The sequence below is a fragment of the Hemicordylus capensis genome, chromosome 4, assembly GCF_027244095.1.
Source record: "Hemicordylus capensis ecotype Gifberg chromosome 4, rHemCap1.1.pri, whole genome shotgun sequence".
NCBI lineage: Eukaryota > Metazoa > Chordata > Lepidosauria > Squamata > Cordylidae > Hemicordylus > Hemicordylus capensis.
Window position 1 is genome coordinate 28859438 of NC_069660.1, and position 21925 is coordinate 28881362.

A 21925-nucleotide genomic window follows, 5' to 3' on the forward strand; every position below is an offset into this window, starting at 1 on the left:
TGCCATCACAAGAGCATCTTTTCTCACAGTGGGCCAGACCCCAGGATCCTTCGCCTGTCCTCATATACATATCCCCTCCTAGGAAGTCATCATGATCTCTTTCTGGAGTGACTGACAAATAGTGCCCCTCTCCACCCCACCATCTCCTGTTACCAGTGATGGTGCTTGTGCGGGACTGTTTTGGCTCCAGGGCTCCTGTGAGGGCAAAGGCGCAAGTGTTGTGAGGGAAAGGGTTTAAATGCCCTTTCCCTGCTGAGAGCGGGCAGTCTGTGCTGAAAAACCATGATCATGCTGGGCATGCCAGCTTGCAGATTGTGGCCAATGGCTGCCACCCTGCTGACGTGTGGATGCCTTGCCAGCAGTCTGGCAGTGCAAGCACTACAGAGGGTGCTGGGATGAGGCCTTGGAGGACCAGGGAGAGGGAGGGAGGGAACATAGGAACTTAGGAAGCTGCCACATACTGAGTCAGACCATTGGTCTATCTAGCTCAGTACTGTCTTCACAGACTGGCGGTGGCTTCTCCAAGGTTGCAGGCAGGAATCTCTCTCAGCCCTATCTTGGAGAAGCCAGGGAGGGAACTTGGAACCTTCTGCTCTTCCCAGAGCAGCTCCATCCCCTGAGGGGAATATCTTACAGTGCTCACACTTCTGGTCTCCCTTTCATATGCAACCAGGGCAGACCCTGCTTTGCTTAAGGGACAAGTTGTGCTTGCTACCACAAGACCAGCTCTCCCTGAAAGGGATTCTCTGACTTCCCCGAAGGGGAGGGGCTTCTGTGTTCTCCCTAAAGGGAGGGGCTTCTCTGCCCTGAAACCATAGGTTGCCCAGCCCATGTTGGAAGATAGTCTGCTTGACAATTCCCGTTTTGTCCACCTGTGGTTTGGTTGTGTGTGTGAAGGTTATGTGTGAAGGTTGCCTAAGTCTGCCTTGGCCAGTTAGAGTCAGTTAGAATTATTCCGCTGTTGTTGAAGGCCAGTATCTGTTTGGGTATGTTCTATATCTTTCTCAGTATGCAATCTTTTATTTTCTTAATAAATCTGTATTTATTTTTTGAACTCAGCCTACTGTATCCAGATAATCTCTTGGACTAAACTTCTTTTCCACCCGAGCATACTCTGCTGTGTGAGGATCTTAATGTTTCTCCTCATACCTCTCAACAGACTTGCCTCTCATCTAATGATCCAGGGAGGAAACAAGTTGCACAGTGCCAGAGTGCCATACAGGCTTGAGACATGCCATAGGCTTTCCTCCTCCTGCCTCCAGCCTGCTCCAACTTGAGCTAGAAATGCCCCTGCCACCCAGAGGCACTCTTACCCCTGGACTTCTGGGCAGATGTCCAGGGCCTCCACACCACCTGGGAGCCTCCAAATCCTCTTTAGTCCTGGGTGGTGTGGTCGCTGCACCAGGCTGCTGGCCCGCACTGCACCAGGTGGCCGAGTGTGACCTCTGCTTTAGAGACAGAGGGGGGAAAGAAATAAGTGGGATGGGAATATGTTCAGTTGCGTGTGGAAATGTTTCTGCTAGTGCATATTTGCATAAATAGACCTGTTTTATATCCTTACATTCTTGTGAGTACAGTTGCTGTTTGTGCCCTCAAGAAGGCACATGTTAAAAAATACTGCATGTTTAAGAATATAAGGAAAGTAAGAATATAAAACGCATATATTTATGCAAAGGGTGTGTGTGGTGTGTAGGGGGGTGATGCTTAACTTGCGGGGAGGAGGGCTCCAAAGGCCTTTAGGTCCAGCAGGCTCCAAAATTGCCTGGGTGCAGCTCTGCTGCCGGGCTTGGTGGCATAGTCTGAGAACGGCCCCTCCTGTGTCACCACTGCTGCTGCCCCAGCAGCCTGGCCTGAGAATGCTGAGACCCACCTGCAGGTGAGGCACGAGGGGGTGGGGGCGGGGGCATCATATTGGGCTTCACCTCAGGCAGCAAAACATCTTGGTCCACCCCAGAACCTGTGCTCAGAATGGGAACTGCCTCCGTTATCCACCGAACCGTGCGGTCTGCTGTTCATCGGCCCTGCGATTCAGAATTCAGATCACCTACACCTTGCAAGGTGAAGGAGTGCCCTTGGGGATGTGGGGTGCCTGTGGCAGCTCACTGTGGACTACAGATTCAGAGGGCCAATTCTTATCCAGGGCTGAGGCCTCATTAGAATCTGTTTTCAGTGCCACCGTTGAGTAATAAGGAAGCGAGAACCCTTGAGCACATGCGAAGTTCATTCCCCACCACAAAAGCAGCCTGTAAACCTCTGGGGCTAGGTGACAGGTGGCAAAGGGAAGGTTTCCAGGCAGGCTAGAGGCTCCGCACCTCTCCCTAAACAAGTGAAGCACTGTTGAGATCGCCCACATATGCCTGAGGCTGAAGGCAGGAGCGAGTGGAGCAGGCTGCGCTTCATTCCATCAGAGCTGCCAAGGGGGACCAATTGGCAAGAGGAAGGATTTTTTTTTTTTCCTTCTCATGACATCTTTCATTTTTAAATGTTGAAAGCAGTAGCCTAGAAGCAAAATCAACTGTGACATCCTGAAAATGGAAGCAAAAACAATAAGGCCCATTCCCACCCAAGTTCAAATGAATCAAATACTCCGTAATGCAGTGATCTCCGTGCTTCACTATTTTTCAAGCGGGGGCCCCTCTGTCAAAAAACCCCATTCAGTGTGAGAGCCATTTCCTACCATGCTGACCACCATGCGGTGCTGTGCTATGCCCTCCACTGGTGGGGCTCCATTAAGGAAAACAGAGTCCGCTCAAGCCCCAGCACCATTTTGGAAGGTGTGTATTTAGCCCAGGGTTGCTCAACTTCAGCCCTCCTGCAGATGTTGGCCTACAACTCCCATAATCCCTGGCTATTGGCCATGGTGGCTGGGGATTATGGGAGCTGTAGTCCAAAAACAGCTGTGGGGCCTAAGTTGAGTAGGCCTGAGGTAGCCCTTCCCTGTGCTTTGTCCACAGAATTCTATGGAGGAAAGCATTTGGAAGGACTACACTTCCCAGCATTCCATGTGTGTCTTCCCAGAAGGCTTCATTTCCCTTATGAAGGAGCCCCACAAGAGGTGGGAATGGTTGCCTTTACCTGGTTCTCATGGGCTTGTGTGGCATATTTGGCTCTGGCTGAAGCTTTGCCAAGGCCTAATAAATAATTACTCAGGGAGCCGGCACTTGAGCTTGATGGGAGCTTCCATTGTCTTGCAATGAAGGTCACTGCCATAAGGAAATGAGAGTAATGTGAGATGGAGTGCAGTTCAGTCACCTTGGGGCAGAATGTTGAGCCTGAAATGGTGGATCCCAACCTCTGCTCACTTGCTAACATATGACTAGGCAATGGCTCAATGCCAGAGGGATGAGAGGATTTCCCCAGTTCTCTTCCTCGCTTGTTCCAGAATGTTGCTCTGTGCTGTGATCCATTTCTCCAAAATTCTGGTTTAGCTACAAGCATTGCTAAAATTGATTCCAGAATTGCAGCATGTGCAGTTGTCCACAGTTTTCATTTCATTTGCATCCCCCCATCCCCGTATTATGGATACATACTGTATGTGTGCATTGCTAAACACATTATATAAAGGCATCAAGATTCCTTTTCTGCAGTCTTTTGTTGATGCATACATGGGCTCTCCTGTATTGATAAAACATCAAAGAAACAGAATCTGGATCTAATACATATAGTAATATCAAGAGTGTCTTTTTCCACTGTTTGTGCATTGATGTGTGTGCACAGGAGGGAGAGCTGGTCTTGTGGTAGCAAGCATGAATTGTACCCTTAGCTAAGAAGGGCCTGCCCTGGTTGCATATGAATGGGAAACTAGGGGTGTGAGCACTGTGAAATATTCCCCTTAAGGGATGGAACCACTCTGGGCAGACCATCTAGTTCCCTCCCTGGTATCTCCAAGATAGGGCTGAGAGAAATTCCTGCCTGTAACCTTGGGGAAGCTGCTGCCAGTCTGTGTAGACAATACTGAGCTAGATAGACCAATGGTCTGACTCAGTATATGGCAGCTTCCTATGTTCCTATGTTCCATTACTAATGTGAAAGGGGCAAAAAGATGCAAGTTAATGGAAATATTTAAAGATTGTGGCAAAGTTTGCATGCACGGTGCTCTGTGGAAACAGAAGGAAGGAGGGCAGAAGTATCATATTCACATGTTATGTTGAACACATTTGTGCAACAAGTGTACAGTGTACAGAGGGACAGATCTGTACACAGGTACAGTTATTCTTACATTATGTTGAGTACGAAGGGTCTGTACCCAAGTTCACTTTAAAAATAAACCCAGGTACAGTCATCCACACAAAAACTTGTATGAGTGTGCAGCTATTTTCACAATTCACACTCAAATAGAATTGTGGGACCTGCTGCTGGGGCGGATGACTACACCCTTGTAAGATGGCAAGTCGTACCAGTGATTTACCACAAAGCACTTTCACATCCCTTTGACCAGAAGAGGGAAAGGACAACAAGTTGCATGCTTGGCCTTATCTGATTATGCGTCCTTTTAAATTTGAAGAGGTGGCATCATCTAACAGTTTATCTCTAAACAGATAGATCTGAATTCTCTGGCCAGTATTCATAGGAACATAGGAACATAGGAAGCTGCCATATACTGAGCCAGACCATTGGTCTATCTAGCTCAGTATTGTCTTCACAGACTGGCAGCAGCTTCTCCAAGGTTGCAGGCAGGAATCTCTCTCAGCCCTACCTTGGAGAAGCCAGAGAGGGAACTTGGAACCTAGATGCTCTTCCCAGAGCAGCTCCATCCCCTAAGAGGAATATCTTCCAGTGCTCACACTTCTAGTCTCCAATTCAAATGCAACCAGGGTGGACGCTGCTTAGCTAAGGAGACAAGTCATGCTTGCTACAACAAGATGAGCTCTCCTCCCTATAAGAGGATTCCCAGATGTTGTTGACTACAACATCGTGGTGTAGTGGTCAGAGTGCTGGACTAGGACCGAGGAGACCCAAGTTCAATCCCCATTCAGCCATGATACTTGCTGGTTGACTCTGGGCCAGTCACTTCTCTCTCAGCCGAAGAAGCTTAAGTATGTAGTACATCACTCTGGGCTCCTTGGAGGAAGAGTGTGATATAAAATGTAAAAATAAAAATAAATAAATACAACTCCCAGCATTGCCAGCTACAATGGCCTTTGGCTGAGGATTATGGAAGTTGTAGTCAACAACATATGGGAATCTCTGTTACAGAGAACACTGCCTCAACCCTAATCTTGTATTCTGACCACATTTAAAAAAAATTGAAAGGAGTAGAGTTGTTGTTTTTTAATATCAATTGCTCCAAAGTGGCCATATTGTAGTTATTTTAACACATGTAGAGACAGCTGGGAGAAAAAAAACTGAGTTTCCTCCAACTGACAGTGTTAGTTAGTTAGTTTGTTTGTTTGTTTGCCACAGGATGTAAATTCTGGGCAAGAACTTCAAGATCCTTATTGAGCAGGCCCAAACAATCTGAGCATGCGCAAAAAGAACAGGCTGCAAAATCTAGCCTTAGGGATGTTTTTGTGGGAGCTCCAGCGGCTTGCTCTTCCATGCTCCCGTTGTGATGAGCATGACTCTTAAATATGGGTTTCCTGTTCCGTTACTTTTCAACACTAGCGCATGATTGGTATTTCAGAGTGAAGTGACTAATGCTGCCTTTCTAACAGTAAGACACAGACTGTGATCCAATGAAATCTTTGTGGACATTGGCTGAAGGGAAACCTGAGAGAGTGTACAGGCAGAATATAATTTGCTGCCTGGCTTCTTCTTCAATGAGTTATGTTTCTGTAAGTGTTGCTTTACGAGTGGGCAATGCCAAGGGGATCACAGCTGGGGTGGGGTCATGTTTGACATGAAGGACCAGAGGAAGGAGGAAGATTGCAGAATGTGAGGGAGAGAAGAAATCCTACATGTGAGGGAATGATGACTGCATTCCACTTGTGAAAGAGAAACAATGTCTCTATGAAACAGAGACATTACTTTTGATTTATATTTTGTTTGTTTGTTTTATTTATATGCCACTTTCTTCCACCAAGTTCCCAGGAGGTCTCCCATTCACGCATTGACCAGACATGAAGGTCGTCCACACGACCAGCCCTACCAGGGCAGGACAGGGCTAGCTCAGGTAGTTGGTCGTGTGAAGCCCCAGGCTCACTCCCAATCCCGCTGCTCCTCCCTTGGGTCGCCCTGTTTTTTGTACAGAGAGGTAGGAGGAAAACCGCTGGTCATGTGGGCTGTCGGCAGCCATCTTGGTCATAGTGCCGGGGGAAGGAGTGACCTGGCAGCGTGGAGTTGCTCGCATGGTGCATTGTGGGATACCTGGTGGCCCAGCTTGCTTCCCCTTGGATCACCACCTGGCTCGCCGCAGCACTGCTCGAATCAGGCTCGTGTCACGTGGGAGCAGGGAGGCAGGTTTCTTCCTTCCCTCAAGCTCCCCCGGTTTGGTCATGAGAATGATCTTATAGATGTGTTTAGCTTCAACAAGGTGGAGGCAGCCCTTCCATGAGGCAGGGTAAAGTTGTCACCTTAGGTGCAGAAATGTCACAGGGGCTCTGAAGGGTCTGGAAGCGCTGAGCTCCTTCCACCATGCCAACACCCCACTTGCCTTTGCTGACACCCTTCTACACCTTGCTGAGGCATGATTTTCATTTTCCTCTCCTTGCCCTGCTGGTTACACCTCTCCTTTCTCCCCCCACAGCCCGCAACTTGAGTTGGAATGCCTGCCATCGCTGCCTGGCTTCTTGGCATGGTCTAAGAGCGCTCGTGGGCCACGGCCACTGTCTCAGCAGCATGAGCTGCAAATGTTGAGATTGAGGGGGGAGGGGAGGAGGATCATATGGTCCTCCACCTTGGACAGCAACATCTGTTGGACTGGCCTTTCAGCAAGATTGTGTAAGCTCTTGTGTTGCATTCACACTGGGTAATTTCAGGCAGACACAAATCTCTTAACAAAGCATTTTCATTGAGCAACAAACACAATAAGTAAAGATCGCAGGTGCAACAGCTCGACAGATTCAAGGTACTCCAGGAGAGTGAAACCTCTCTGCAAATATGGATGTGTGAGCTGGCCCAAAATCGAGCCAGCTTCAGCTTGAACCAGCTTAGCTTGAAGGCTAGACCATGAGCCAAGCCGTGCCTGGTTCATGTCCAGTCTGAGAGTGGCAGGGGACATTTTAAATTATTTTTTAAAATGACTTACTGCCACCAAGGGCTTTGGTGGTTTTGGGGGCTGCTGCAGCAGCTATGGGGGTTTCTGTCAGCTCCCTCTCCCCCTTCCATCCTCTCTCCAGGTCTCCCTGGGCCAGTTCAGCCCATTTCAGCCCTCTGTGCACATGCAGTGCCCATTTTGGGGGCTGTCGGGCATGCACACTGGCCATCGGCGTAAACCAGCTCAAATTTGAACTGAACTGGGCCCAGTTCGAGGGGCTACCAAAACTGAACATGCCCGGTCCAGTTCGGATTCAGTTCAGATTCAAACAGAACTGGGCAAAGAGGTTTTATGCACACCCTGATCTCCAGATTCACTATACACTTCAAACATATCTGATAGGTTGCTGTATCATATGTTATCAAGTCATATCCTTGACCCATGTCAGTTGGTAATAGGATATATTTTATTTCACCTGCTGCTTTACTCAGTGGCTGACTTACTGCACAACATTCTGTGTGCCTTTTAATGAAATGGGTGCGCAGTTGCGCAAAAGCATTCTTGCACAGATGTATGGAATTGTGCAAATTGAGTTGCATGATCAATAGTAATTGGAAATAAGGATAGTTCACCACACAACTGCATTTGCACAATATTTGTGTTTGCGCAAGAGTGCTCTTGCGCAACTGTGTGCACATTTTTGCTAAAAAGCACATGGAATGTTGCACAATACATCACCCAGTATTTTTCACATGCAAACAGATCCTTCTCAAGTTTCCTAAAACTGTTACCTGATTAGAGACATATTGGTTGATTAATCATATGTGTATTAGTCAATTAATAATCAATTAAATCAACAAAAATTTGCTTATGAAAACACAGAGCAGTTCTAAAGGGAAAAATTCAGTTTGTTTTTAGATTATGTATGCATGCCTTGTAGTAGGCACCATACAGGGGAAGGCAACCTTGGCTCTCCAGCTCCTGCTGGACTACAACTCCCATCATCCCCAGCTGCAATGTAGCATCTAAGATGATGCTTCTTCTGAGCATTCCTTTCTCTCTCGAAGCATGCCTAAGGAATGCCTCTTTTAAGATACTTACCATCTGCCATTTTGGTAAGTACTTGCAGTTTAAAACACTTTTAAAAAGTAAAATCTGCTACAACTGAGGGGAACTTCTTAGTTGAACAAAATGTTTTTAATCCATTAATCTAACTGGTTAATCCGCGAGACAGTACAGCCCTCATTGCCAGTCAATGCCGTTGCTTTCAAGCGTCAGCCGGAGTGATGCTATACAGATGTCACCCGTTTTATTTGGCTGCTGAGATATGGAGTAAACATGACATCTGAAAGCACCCAAAGACAATGAAACTGTTAGCTCAGTGAAGAAGAGCAAAAAATAATGCAAACACGGAAAGCAATTGGCAAAGGGAAAAATTAAACATACCACAAATCACAGAACTCCAAAGCTAAAAAAGAAAAAAAGGAAGAAAGAAAGGAGAAGAATATGAAATGTCAACTCTTGTAGCAACCTTATCATTGACACAAGATTTTGCTCAGTGAAGGATTGCACAAGACCTTTGGGTGCTGAGCTGGAAATGCCCAATGGCACCTCGTCTCCAGCTAAGTGGCACATGGCACAATCCCCTGGTAAGTTCTCCTGCACAAATTGATGGTATAGGAACATACGAAGCTGCCATATACAGAGTCAGACCATTGGTCTATCTAGCTCAGAATTAACTACACAGACTGGCAACAGCTTCTCCAAGGTTGCAGGCAGGAATCTCTCTCAGCCCTATCTTGGAGATGCCAGGGAGGGAACTTGGAACCTTCTGCTCTTCCCAGAGCAGCTCCATCCCCTAAGGGGAATATCTTATAGTGCTCACACTTCTAGTCTCCCATTCATATGCAACCAGGGAGGACCCTGCTTAGCTAAGGGGACAAGTCATGCTTGCTTCCACAAGACCAGCTCTCCCCTCCTCTCCTCTCCTCTGGGTATGCAGAAGCATGGTTGGTGGTGATGTCTGAGCACTGCTCCTGTGCCACTGCCTTCCCTCTATCTGTCTACCTACCTACCTACTTATCATATTTGTATACTGTCCCAAACTTACATCAATGGGGCTTGGGCAAGAAGATTTCAGGAAAACAATCTCAAGGCAGAAAACTCCTTTGAGATTGTTTTAATGACAGGCGGTATAAAAAATTAACAATAAGTAAATTGTTGCAGCAAGATGGATGGACTTGATTATGACAGTAATGAATGCACCACTGAGAGACTTTAAAGGCTAAGTTGAAGACAGATCATCCTGGAGAGAATCTATCCATGTGATTGCTAAGAGTGTATACTGACTTGACGGCACTTAATCAATCAGTCAAATAAAGTAAAGGTAAAACATGCCATCAAGTCGATTTCGACTCCTGGCGCCCACAGAGCCCTGTGGTTTTCTTTGGTAGAATACAGGAAGGATCTACCATTGCCGCCTCCTGTGCAGTAGGAGATGATGCCTTTCAGCATCTTCCTATATCGCTGCTGCCTGATATAGTACCAGCGGGGATTTGAAATGGCAACCTTCTCCGTGTTATTCAAGCATTTCCCCACTGTGCCACTTAAGGTCTCTAATGAGTAAATAGTAAATAAATAAGAATTCCCAGACTCTGCCCCATAGCTCACTCTGCCACCTTCAATTATACCGGCAATCTGCCACTTGAGACGGCCCCCTCTCCTTGACTCAGGATGCTACTGGCTTTCTGTGATAAAATTAAAGCTGGCCCAAATGTTTTTATTTTAGTCTATTGGGTGAAAATAAGAATATTGAAAAGGGGTTGGGGCCCGGCACAAAACAGAGCTTTTGGAAGGAGATGAGGAAGAATTTCTGGAGGTTTTCAGAGGGGGCAGGTTTTTGTCCTGGGGTGCTGGTGCACTTGTCCTTTATTGTTATTGTTTTATGCCACCACTTGTACAGGCTGCAAGATCAGCAGCACTGAAAGCATCATAGGTCCTCCCTGCAGCTGGTCCTTGGGTAGGCTCATTCTCACAATTATTATTAGGTAGGAGAAGCCTCCTGCCCTAGTTTGGGAGCTGTGAAGTCTCCCGATATTTGATTGTGCACTAGATAAGAGCAGGGTAGGAGGCAGGGAGGGAGCTTGCTCTTCTGTCAAGCCCAGCTGGTTCTGACAAGCGCACCCAGAGTCTACCCAGATTCTGCCCCCAGCTTAAGAATAAGGTAGGAAGAAAAACCTACATGAGCAAGCTCCCTGCCTCTCACCTTACGACAATGAAGAAGAATATTTATATATCACTTTTCAACAAAATGTTCCCATAGCGGTTTACATATAAATGAATGAGTGAATGAATGAATGAATGAAGTGTCTCCCTGTCCCCAAAGGACTCACAATCTAAAAAAGCAATATAAGATCGACACTAGCAACAGCAACTAGAGGGATGCTGTGCTGGGGATGGATAGGGCCAGTTGCTCTCCCCCTGCTAAATAAAGAGAATCATCACTTTTAAAAGGTGCCTCTTTGATCAGTTAGCAGGGGCTAGCAGTTAGCAGCTAGCAGTTAGTCTTGCTTTTATTGAACACACCATCAAATATCGGGAGCTCATACAGCTTCCACACTAGGTAGGTAGGTAGGGGGCTTCTCCTACCTTATTAATAACGTGAGAACAGGCCAGGTTTGTTTGTTTGTTTTTTTAAAAAATCCAGTATGCACCAGGAATAAGACAAAGTTGCAGTGTAGCATGATTCCCCAGGGCATTCCTGGTTGGGGGAAGGAAAGGAGGGGTGGTGAACTGGGAGGAACCAGCTGCTGGGAAGACCTGAGATGACCTACAGTCTAGTGCTGCTGCCACTACTTGTGCTGGTAATAGTATTAAGTAATATGGAAAATATCCTTTTTAAGGACATTCATACCACCACCATTGACAAAACCGTCATAGATAATCACAAAAGATAGCAATGCCTTATATGTATAGTTAACAAGAACCAAGCAGACTGGTAAGCGGTAACTCAACATTTACTTAATTAAGTGTAACTTGATTGTTAAGATATTGTAAAAATCAATACAATTTTAAAATGGCAAACAAAAGAAAGCCTCTCCCTGTTTCTTTGTTACCTGCAAATATGGAAGGAGGGACTGCCCGCTGTCAGACATAATCCTGAATTACAGGTCCAATGGACCCATGATTCCACACCCCCTTCCCTCTGCTCTCCTGTCCACATTCGGACATTCAGGAGAGCTGCCTTTCTGCACTCATTCAGATGTAACACTGGCACTGCAAGACCAGAGTCAAAGGTGGCCAAAGGTTCAGATTGGAGTTCGGGGAAGGAAACTGGAGGTCCCTTTTCACCTTTAACCCCAGTTTCCCAAATGTGGACATGTGGCTAAGGAAACTGGAGGTGAAGGGACCTCCATTTTCCTATTACGTCCAAATTCAGCGCTTTTTCAGATCAGCACTCATTGCAATGCATTCAGTTCAGAAACAGACAGAAGTCCCCTTCAAATGTCAACTGCATAAGCACTCATGACCAAGGAACTGAACTGGGGGTTCATGCTGCTAACCAAAATAGACTGGGACTCTCTTGACTACAAAGGAAGGGGAAATCCTTCCTTGCTCCATAGACAATCTGGTGACAAAAAGTCTGGTGCTTGTGTTGGAATCATATGCCTCAATGTGTGCAGTGTTTTTTTCATGGATAAATGGGGCCGAGTCAAGAGATGTTGATGCTTACCAGGGCTCAGCCACTGGGAGGAGAGGGGATGTTTTACTTGAGCCCAGAAGTCCAAGGGGCCTATGCCTGGGCGGGCTGCATGTCCATTGCTATGAGTAAAATATAGAAAAAAGAGGCTATTTGTAGATCACAGTCAGGGTGTTTATGTAACATATTTGCCAGCACTTATATGGAATGTCCAGATCTTGTAAAATAATGGGGCTAGTTCAGATGATATTTTGAATGACTGGCCTATCCTATGCGGCAAAGATGTAAGGACACCTTTGGAAACTGTTCAGATTAACTATAGAAATTTAGGTACAACCATTCCGGAGCAAGCCAAAGATCCATCTAGACTAGGGATATGACCTGTTGGTCCCTTCCGACTTTGGCTTCATTATTCTAAATGTCGACCAATACTAGAACCAATTATTTTGTTTTATTTATTTCTATATTCCTCACCTCCTCCAAGGAACCCATTGCAGCATACATGGTTAGGGTTATCCTCACAACAGCCTTGTAAAGCCAATAATAAATAGTAAACAACAGCATGGAAATTGGAAAATGAAAACAATGGCTGATATCCACACTCAGTTACTTATAAGTAGTGTCATTGAAATGTATGGGGCAAGTTAGCAGTGACTAACATACCCCATTAATTTAATGGGGCTACTCAGGAGCAATTTAGTCTGGCTATCAGTCAAGAACCATAATGGGGTTCAAGAGAAACAGAGGATATACCACAACAGAACACTTAGCAATAAAAATGTACTTCAATTTGCAAAAGCTTGGTAAAATAGCTACATCTTTAGCTGACGCCTGAAGATGACTGAGGTGCCATGCATATTTCTTGTGGAATGGAATCCCACAGCGTGGAAGCGACGACTGAGAATACTTAGCTCTGGGCCGCCATTGTTATTACACTGAAGAATAAACAGTTGGCTTTTCTTCCTGAGACCCTGGTCTCTGTCCTTAAGTTAGGAAGCTAGAGGACACAGCTAAACTCTGTTATAGCAACACTATCTATCTAGTCTGCTGGGTTTGCATTCCAGGAAGAGTGCAATTTGTTGAGGAAGAGACTTTGTCCAGGTGCACATTCTGGTTGAGCATAACAAGAAGCCAGTCTCTCCAGTCAACATGAGATGCGAAAGTGGACACAAGAACGAGAGGGGCTGCCTAGCATAGTGGTGGGTGGTGGGTGCATAGACTCCTCTGCGTGGTGGGTGCAACTCCTCTGGGTGGTAGGTGCAACTCGTCTGCTCCTAGCAACAGTCAGGGACAACCCAGCAACCTTAGAGAGGAAACTGTCTATACCGAAATCTGCATGTGACTAGTTTTATTACTACAGGAGGACCTCGATATTCATGGGGGTTCTGTTCCTGGCTGCAACCGTGGATATGGAAACTCTGAATATCGAGTCATTGAGGGCTATGGGATTGTGGGAGTTAGGTTCCCAGTTATCAGGAAAATGATCAAAATTTACTGAAAATTGGCCAAATTTGGGGGTGCAGGTGCGAGGGAGAAGCTCCCTACTATGCTTTTCTGCTCCCCCTGAGTCATACCATGCCCTGGAATGCCCTCCAATCGGCTGAAAATCACCATATTTTTTCTTTTCTTTTTAAAAAAATGGAGCCATTTTGAGGCTCCAAAACATAAAATGGCAGCCAGAAAGGACCTCTGTGGTCATTCCCGACCGCCCCTGACCCATGGATATGTGAAGCTGACATGGTTTCCCCCCCTTTTTTCTGAATATGCCAAGGTCAGGTGTCTTTTACCTGAGTGCGGATACACGAATCCGAGGATAACGAATCCGTGGATATCGAGGCCCTCCTGTATTTCCCAACTTGAAGTGCAGGATTACAGTTTCATACCCTTTCATCCTGGGACTGCTGTAGGATCAGAACGCAACCCTGATACGGGTAAGAATGGGCAGTCACACACACTTCTGCAGTTTTCCACATTTGTGACAATGGAGAAACCTGGGGAAGCACGGCTAGCACTGCTGCCCATCCTTACCATGTCGGGGCTGCATTCCAACTCCACAGCAACCCTGGGGTGCAGCACTACAGAGCTGTAAGACTGCACACCATGTGGGCCATTGTTAGTTACTGTATTTCCCTAAATCCAAGACTACATTTTTTTTCAAAGTTCTTTGATGTTAGAAATCAGGGGGTCTTAAATTCAGAGTCCTCTCCCTTTCAGGTAAATACAGTATAACCTGTATTTAACCTGTATTTTAAAAAGAGTTATTTTAAATTCAGAGTCATCTTCTATTCGGGTAAACGTGGTGCATTTCTATCTCATCCTTCCTCCAAGGAGCTCAGGCTGGTATTCGAGGTTCTGAACCCACCCACCCCCATTTTATCTTCACAACAACCCTGTGAGGTTGGCTAGGCTGAGATATGGTGACTGGCCCACGGTCACCTTGTGAGTTTCATGGATGAGTGGGGATTTGAAACTGGGTCTTCCCAAGCGGAGTCCGAAACTCTAACCGCTACACCACACTGACTCTTTTAGAGGACTGTACAATGTTTCCCATACTATGGGAAACACCTATATCAGGCAGCAATGATATAGGATGATGCTGAAAGGCATCATCTCATACTGCGTGGGAGATGGCAATGGTAAACCCCTCCTGTATTCTACCAAAGACAACCACAGGGCTCTGTGGGCACCAGGAATCGACGACACACTACTGAGAGGAGCACATGCTGTTCCTGTTTAACAGGTGCAGCAGTTTCTGCAGCCAGGTAAAAATCCCTCTGCCCACCTTGTAGGAATAGGCAGTATTTCTGTTTTCTCCTTTGCCATCTCCTGTTTGAGGAATGTAGAACTATTAACTGCTTTAGTATTTACTGCTCTTTAGTCAATGCTGGGCTATTATCTCAATTTCTTGTACCATAAAAATATCTTCAGCCAGACCTTTTCTGTCTCCAGTAATAAGGCACACACAGAGACCTGGGGCTAGAAGGCAGACTAGAAAATACTTAGGCAGTGACCACATAATTGCATGGTTTTCTTTAGAAATCAGCTTGGCAAAGCCTCTTCTCATTATGTTGGAGGCATCCCACAGTCACTCCTGGGTTTGGTAACACGTGAAAAAGCTGATGCTGGAGTGCCTTATGCATGTGTCCAGCTCATGACCTGCCTGCAAGCTCCAAAACATCAGAGGCTGATCAGAAAATCACTAAGTGCATCATGCAACTGTTGTAGCGGATGTATCAGAGGTACGAACCCATACACCTCTAGGTGAGCAGGTATGCAATCAATACATTGCTTGCAATATGGATGTCGAGAAAATGGTAAATATGTGTACACAGTTACTCAGTCCAAGAACGTGTTTGGGGTGAAAATGTATACAGGTGGCCCTCGTTACCCGTGGTTCTGACACCCGTGGTTTTGGGTATCCACAGTTGGGTCATAGGGACCAAGTTACATTATTTGCGGGGCAAATATAGGGTTACTAGATGACCCACATAGAGCATCTACGTACTCTTTGGGGCCTGATGTTCCCCTCTCCTGCCCCATTCTCTCTTGCCCTCCCTCCCTCCCCCCTGCCCCTCTCTCTTGCCCCCCACCCTCCTGCCCCACTCTCTGTTGCCCCACTCCCCCTCCCTCCTGCCCCACTCTCTCTTGCCCCCCTCCTGCCCCACTCTCTCTTGCCCCTTCCCTCCTGCCCCCTCCCCCACTATCTTGCCCCCTCCCTCCCTCCCCCTCTCTTGCCCCCCTCCCCTTCTGTCCTGCCACCACAGCCAGGTCCTCCTTACCGGGATGTCAGCAGGCCAAAAACCGCCCCCCCCACTGCCATTCCTCCTCTTGGGTGGCGAACTGGGAAGTCCTGCCGCCCATTTCCCTCCCATCCCAGCCTCCAACGGGTGCTGGGTCTGCGCCCCGCCTCCCATTACCTCTCGCGGGTCCTCCTCTCCCCTTGCCTGGGCCTGGCCGTCCCGCCGCTGCCTCCAGCTCCCAGTGGCCAGGCCCGACCTGGCTGGGCTGCCGCCGCTTCTTCCAGACCAGGACGTCCCGCTGCCTCCGCCTCCCGCCAGGTCAGGCCACCGCTGCCACATCTTCCATACCGCCGCCTCCCAGCGACCAGCCAAGGCCATCTCCTCTGGCTGTTTTGCGGCCCGCCTCCACTGTCGCCATTTTTTCTTTCCCCTCAACTCTCGCCCAAGGCCGGAACTCTCACAGTGTGTTGCAAGAGTTCCGCTGCCAAATTCAGGACATGCATGCCGGCTCAGAGAATTAATTTATTTTCATCTTATTTATTTGTTTGTTATTTCTCTCTGTAAACCACCCTGAGCCAGTTTTGGAAGGGTGGTATAGAAACTGAATTATTATTATTATTATTATTATTATTATTATTATTATTAGTCCATCAAACAGTAGAGGAGGAGAAAAGAGGCCTTGAAGAATATATCAAGGACAGTGAAGAAGATGCACTTAAGATGGTCAATAACGCGAAACTATTCAACACCAATGAAACAAAGCAGGCCTACAAGAAAGAACAAGTCAAGAACCGAGCAGAAAAATGGAAAAAGAAGCCCCTGCATGGTCAATATTTGCACAATATAAGTGGAAAATCAGACATCACCAAGACCTGGCAATGGCTTAAGAATGGCAACTTGAAGAAAGAAACAGAGGGTTTAATACTGGCTGCACAAGAACAGGCACTAAGAACAAATGCAATAAGAGCAAAAGTCGAAAAATCCACCACAAACAGCAAGTGCCGCCTTTGTAAAGAAGCAGATGAAACAGTGGACCACCTAATCAGCTGTTGTAAAAAGATCGCACAGACTGACTACAAACAAAGGCATGACAAGGTAGCAGGGATGATACACTGGAACATCTGCAAAAAATACAAGCTACCTGTAACCAAAAATTGGTGGGACCATAAAATTGAAAAAGTTGAAGAAAATGAAGATGTAAAAATATTATGGGACTTCTGACTACAAACAGACAAACATCTGCCACACAATACACCAGATATAACTGTAGTCAAGAAGAAAGAAAAACAAGTTAAAATAATCAACATAGCAATACCAGGGGATAGCAGAATAGAAGAAAAAGAATTAGAAAAAAATCACCAACTACAAAGATCTACAAATTGAAATTGAAAGGCTGTGGCAGAAGAAGACCCAAATCATCCCAGTGGTAATTGGCGCCCTAGGTGCAATTCCAAAACAACTTGAAGAGCACCTCAACCCCATAGGGGCCACAGAAATCACCATCAGCCAATTACAAAAAGCGACTTTACTGAGAACAGCCTATAATTTGCGACAATATCTATAATAACCAACAGTATTGATGATAAAATTCAGCCATCCCAGGTCCTTGGGAAGGACTCGATGTCTGTATAAAACAAACCAGTCAATAACACCTGTCTGACTGTGTAAATAAATAAATAATAATAATAATAATATAGATTTTCACCTATCCGTAATACTTGAGTGGCCAGAAATGACTTCTGATGTCATTTCCTGTCGCCATTTTGCAGTGCTGAGCCATTTTGTGGCTCTTTTCTGGAAGAAAAACACCCAAAACCTCAAAGAGGAACAAAAATAGGAAACTCTGGAACTTTGGTTGCCATTGCTGGAGAGCTGGAGAGCAAGATACTGTGCTTATTTCTGCTCCCCCCTGCTTTTTCTTCTGATTTTCAGCATACTTCAGTGTGTTTAAGAACCTAACCGCCCAAGTCCACATAGGGTTAAGGTTTCTTTATCCGCAGTTTCATTATCTGTGGAAACTGGTGGGAAGAGAACTCACACGAATAATGAGGGTCACCTGAAAATGCATAAAAATACTAGTTAGGTGGTGAATTCTCACCTTGTTGTCATTCCCTGAGCAGCCACACCTTCCTCACAGAGCATTAAGAAGATAGATGTAAAAAGCAAGAGTGTGCTTTCCTGAGACCTGGGAATTTTTCAGTTTGCTGTTATTTTTGCTATCATATCCCAGGGGGTCAGGGAAGAGAAGTGAGCAGTGTTAGCTCTGATGAGGGGAATCCCAGCTTGATTTTTGCTGGGCCTATCAGAAGGCTGATCAGATGCAGAAGAGCACATGGCAGATGTACCTTTAATGACTGTGAGGAATTGTGTATTTATTTAAAAACATTTATATCCTGCTTTTCTGTTCACACTGAACATTCAAAGCAGCTAAGAAAAAAAGAGTTTTTTAAAAGCATATGGAATGAACAGGTACAATAATAACACAGTCAATTGCCGCAGACAAAATCCCAACATAAAATTGCCAGAACGTAATAAAACTAATTCTCGAGCCCTGATTTAACAGTTTGGTGGAAAACCAAGAGTGATGGGCAGAGGGGTGGGAGAGAACTCGAAGAAAGATTTTGGTAGGTGCAGTTTGCCATACAGGGATGAGAGAGGCCACACTGATCTTATGAAATCCCTTCTTTTGCACAACTTTTCAAGGTACAGGAGCCCTGTCATTTGAATTGGACCATCTTACCTGCCACAAATCTCAGTGATTTTAAAGTCATCTTTTCTATCTAACCTACTTTACAGGGTCTTTGAGAGGAAAAACAATAGCTGAAGTGTAAGGCATTGTGTATGCGCCTAATGAATTTAATACATCAGTAATCCAAAAATCTTTGGTTTAAAATGAGAGTTAAGCTGCTTTACATTTTCACTCATTAGATAAAAAGAATGGAAATTGCAAGTTTAGGTGCCTAGATTACCTTCCGTGACATCAAGCCAGCGTGGTGTAGTGGTTAGAGTGCTGGACTAGGACCGGGGAGACCCGCGTTAAAGTCCCCATTCAGCCATGAAACTAGCTGGGTGACTCTGGGCCAGTCACTTCTCTCTCAGCCTAACCGACTTCACAGGGTTGTTGTGAGGAGAAACTTAAGTATGTAGTACTCTGGGCTCCTTGGAGGAAGAGCGGGATATAAATGTAATAAATAAATAAATAAATACAAGCTGTAAGGACTTTGTACAGTCTAGTATATGATGATGGCTTTAGAAATGAGGCTCCATGGACCCACACTTTGCCTTGTTCTTTCAGTTGGACATTGGGCTGGGGAGGGATGCATCCAGGCAGACATTTAACAGGTGCAATTTACCTAATCACTTCCTAGAAATGACCCTGATGCATTTCTGCCTGATGCATCTCTGATCAGGGCAAAAATCAGAGCACCTTGAATTGGACTGGGGAGCCAGTGCAGCTGACGAAGCACTGACGCAAAATGATCCATTAATTGGCTATTTTTGTAGTAACTGAGCTATTCCAGATTTTAATGTTACATCTCTCCTTTGGATGTTGTAAGTAACTTTGCGATTTGAGCACTTGCATTCTTACTGCTAGAAGATGTCCGCTTGATGGTGGCACCTGCCTGGTTTCTTGTACAAAGTGGCACAAGACACTTCTGGCCCCCAGGTCAATGTCTGGAGAACAGGGTGGACCCAGAGAATGGGATGTCATCACAGAAACTGTGAAGGCTATTAAGGCTACATTGAAGGTGATCTCGCCTCACATCCTGAGATGTGTACATTGGTTTTGGAAGAAGCTATCGCTCAGTGGCAGAGCCCATGCTATTCATGCAGGCGGTTCTGCGTTTGATCCCTGGCGTCTCCAGTTACAAGAATCTGCTGTCTGATGCCACCACCTCACCTTGCCTCATGAAAGGGTTGCCCCAGACCTTGCATGTATGCATTTGTCTACTGGCTATCGACTGTCAGTGACATCAACAGCCCGCAGCTGTGTCAGCAACAGCAAGCCAGTAGCCAAGTAGCAAGTCGAACAATGACTCCCCAGGTGAGACCCAGAGCTGCTGCGGCCACTGGGCTGGAGAATCCAATGGTCAAGTTTGGGAGAAGGCATCTTCATAAACTCTTCCAGATGCAAACAAGCTTTAACACAAACTCAGCTGCAGGGACATTTACTAGAGTTTCCAGCTTCACTTTGGCCTGTGTAATAGGGATGGTGTGTGAGGCTTTCTTAGCTGGGAAACTGAAATGGTATTTTTTAAAACGTTGTGGCCTCTCCATAGTTGGTTGCCCAGACAAACACTGTGGAAAAGACACCAACATCCACCTTCTAAGCTGTGCGATTGTTTTGTTTGAAAGGATGGCAAAGACGGTTGCATTGAATGACTTTTCCTTGTTCCCTTTTCCTTTCTTGAGCGGTTTAACTTAAAAATATGCTGTTGTCATATGCATGAGGCATGACCCAGCCTGGGGCCCTTTCACTTCTTTGTTTTCCCCCTGGACTGCAGCCATGAGTTTTCCTTTACAGTGCTGCTCTTTTCTCCCACTCTAGGCTTTTGCCTCCCTACACTGGAGACAATACCACTGGTTGGGCTTAATTGCACTCCTGCAATTCTTTCTTTGTTTGCTAACTTTCAGGACATTTGCAGGTCTTCTCCTTCCCTAAAACCTTATTGGTTCCTTTCTGTTGTGACCTTTAATTCTATTGGCTGTCACGGGGTCCTATATCAGAAAGAGCAACATTCTTGGGGTTTTTTTGTTTTCAAATGGGTAACTTGCTTTTCAAGTAGACTTGACCCTTCACACCTGGAAATATTTCAGACTTGTTTAACAAACAAATACAGAGAACAGAGAGGAAGCGTGGATAGCTCAGTGGGTAGAGCATCAGACTTTTAATCTGAAGGTCCAGGGTTCAAGTCCCTGGTCAGGTGAGTTCAGTTTTGGGGGTGGGGCTGAGTACAGTGGTAGAACATCTGCTCTGCTTGCAAAATGCCTCTCTCATCTCCAGGTAGGGCTAAGGCTCCTGCCTAAAACCTTGGAGAACTATTGCCAGTCGATGTGTACATTACTGAGCTAGATGGACCAATGGCCAGACTCAGTATGAGGCTGCTTCCTATGTTCCTGTGAAGGAAAGGGTTTAATTCAAAAGCACTTATATCCCAGGTTTTGTATTTTGTGCTGCTTTTGTGTGTAGAAGGAATTCGGGATAGTTTTGTTTAAAAGCACATTCTGTAACCTAGGGCCAACCTGAGCTCCCTCCACCCTATTCATTTTCTCCATCATTGACACTTTATTATTTATTTGAGTGATTGATTGATTGATTGATTGCTATACTGCCCTTCCAAAAATGACTCAGGGTGGTTTACACAGAGAAATAACAAATAAATAAGATGGACCCCTGTCCCCAAAGGGCTCACAATCTAAAAAGAAACATAAGATAGACACCAGCAACAGTTTATGCTCATTTCATTTATTACTGAGAACCCAACTGATGTTCCACACAAACAGTTGCATTCCCATATTTTCCCCATTGTTTCCCATTAAAAATTGTTGTTTTATTGTGATTTTAAAAAACATTCCAACTAGTGTTGTATGAACTCCCTGTGGCTAGCTTTGGAATACGTTTATTTCCCCCCAAGCATACTCAGAGACAGTGATGGCCCAATATATTGTGGTGCTTGAGATGAGGTGCCAAAGGCTGCCTTGCCCAAGACCTCCATGGGGTCCAATCTCCTTTCAGATCTGACCCTTGCAAGCTTTGGAAATGGCATGTGAGGTGTGGGTGGGAAGGAGGAAAGGTGGCCAGCAGCTGCCTCCTCTTTTCTCCTTGTGTTCCTTCAGATCAGTTCTCAAGAGCTGCTCCAAGGGCAGCGGTGGGACGAGGCCTCCCTGCTGGTACCACAGTAATTTGCTGCTGAGGCCACTGCCTCACCTCGCCTCATGAAAGAACCATCCTCAGAGGATACTTCTTTTTTTAAAAAGGTTGGTGTTTCTTGAGTTTTCTGAGGAAACTTGGAAAAGGGAAATAAGGCAGGTGCACACCTCCTTCCCTGCTGCCAGGCCCCTTTCCTTCCCAGGGGGCAAAAAGCTGAGAGAAGAGGAAACGTGTAACGGGTTATGGGGAGTTCTTGCTGGATACTGGAGAGGCCTGCTTGCAAGCCTTGTCAACTGGAAACCAAATTCTAAACATGCTGGTGCCATTTCCTGCTGGAGAATGTGGGGTTTGTTAGTTTTCCTGCCTGAATTGACTATCTTTTCCTCTTGTAGAAAATGGAACTGTAGTTTCCTCTGCTACCCAATGCAAATTTGTGTGCCAGAAGAATCTAGAAGCTGGTGCTCCCTGGCAGGAAATGA

General features: G+C 45.9%; 1 non-coding gene across 1 annotated transcript; it reads left to right on the top strand.

The window, feature by feature from the left end:
• Positions 1–20429: 20429 nt before the first annotated feature.
• TRNAK-UUU (transfer RNA lysine (anticodon UUU)) lies at positions 20430–20502 on the top strand. The gene has a single exon. It is a non-coding gene; the product is annotated as a tRNA-Lys (tRNA).
• Positions 20503–21925: the final 1423 nt, after the last annotated feature.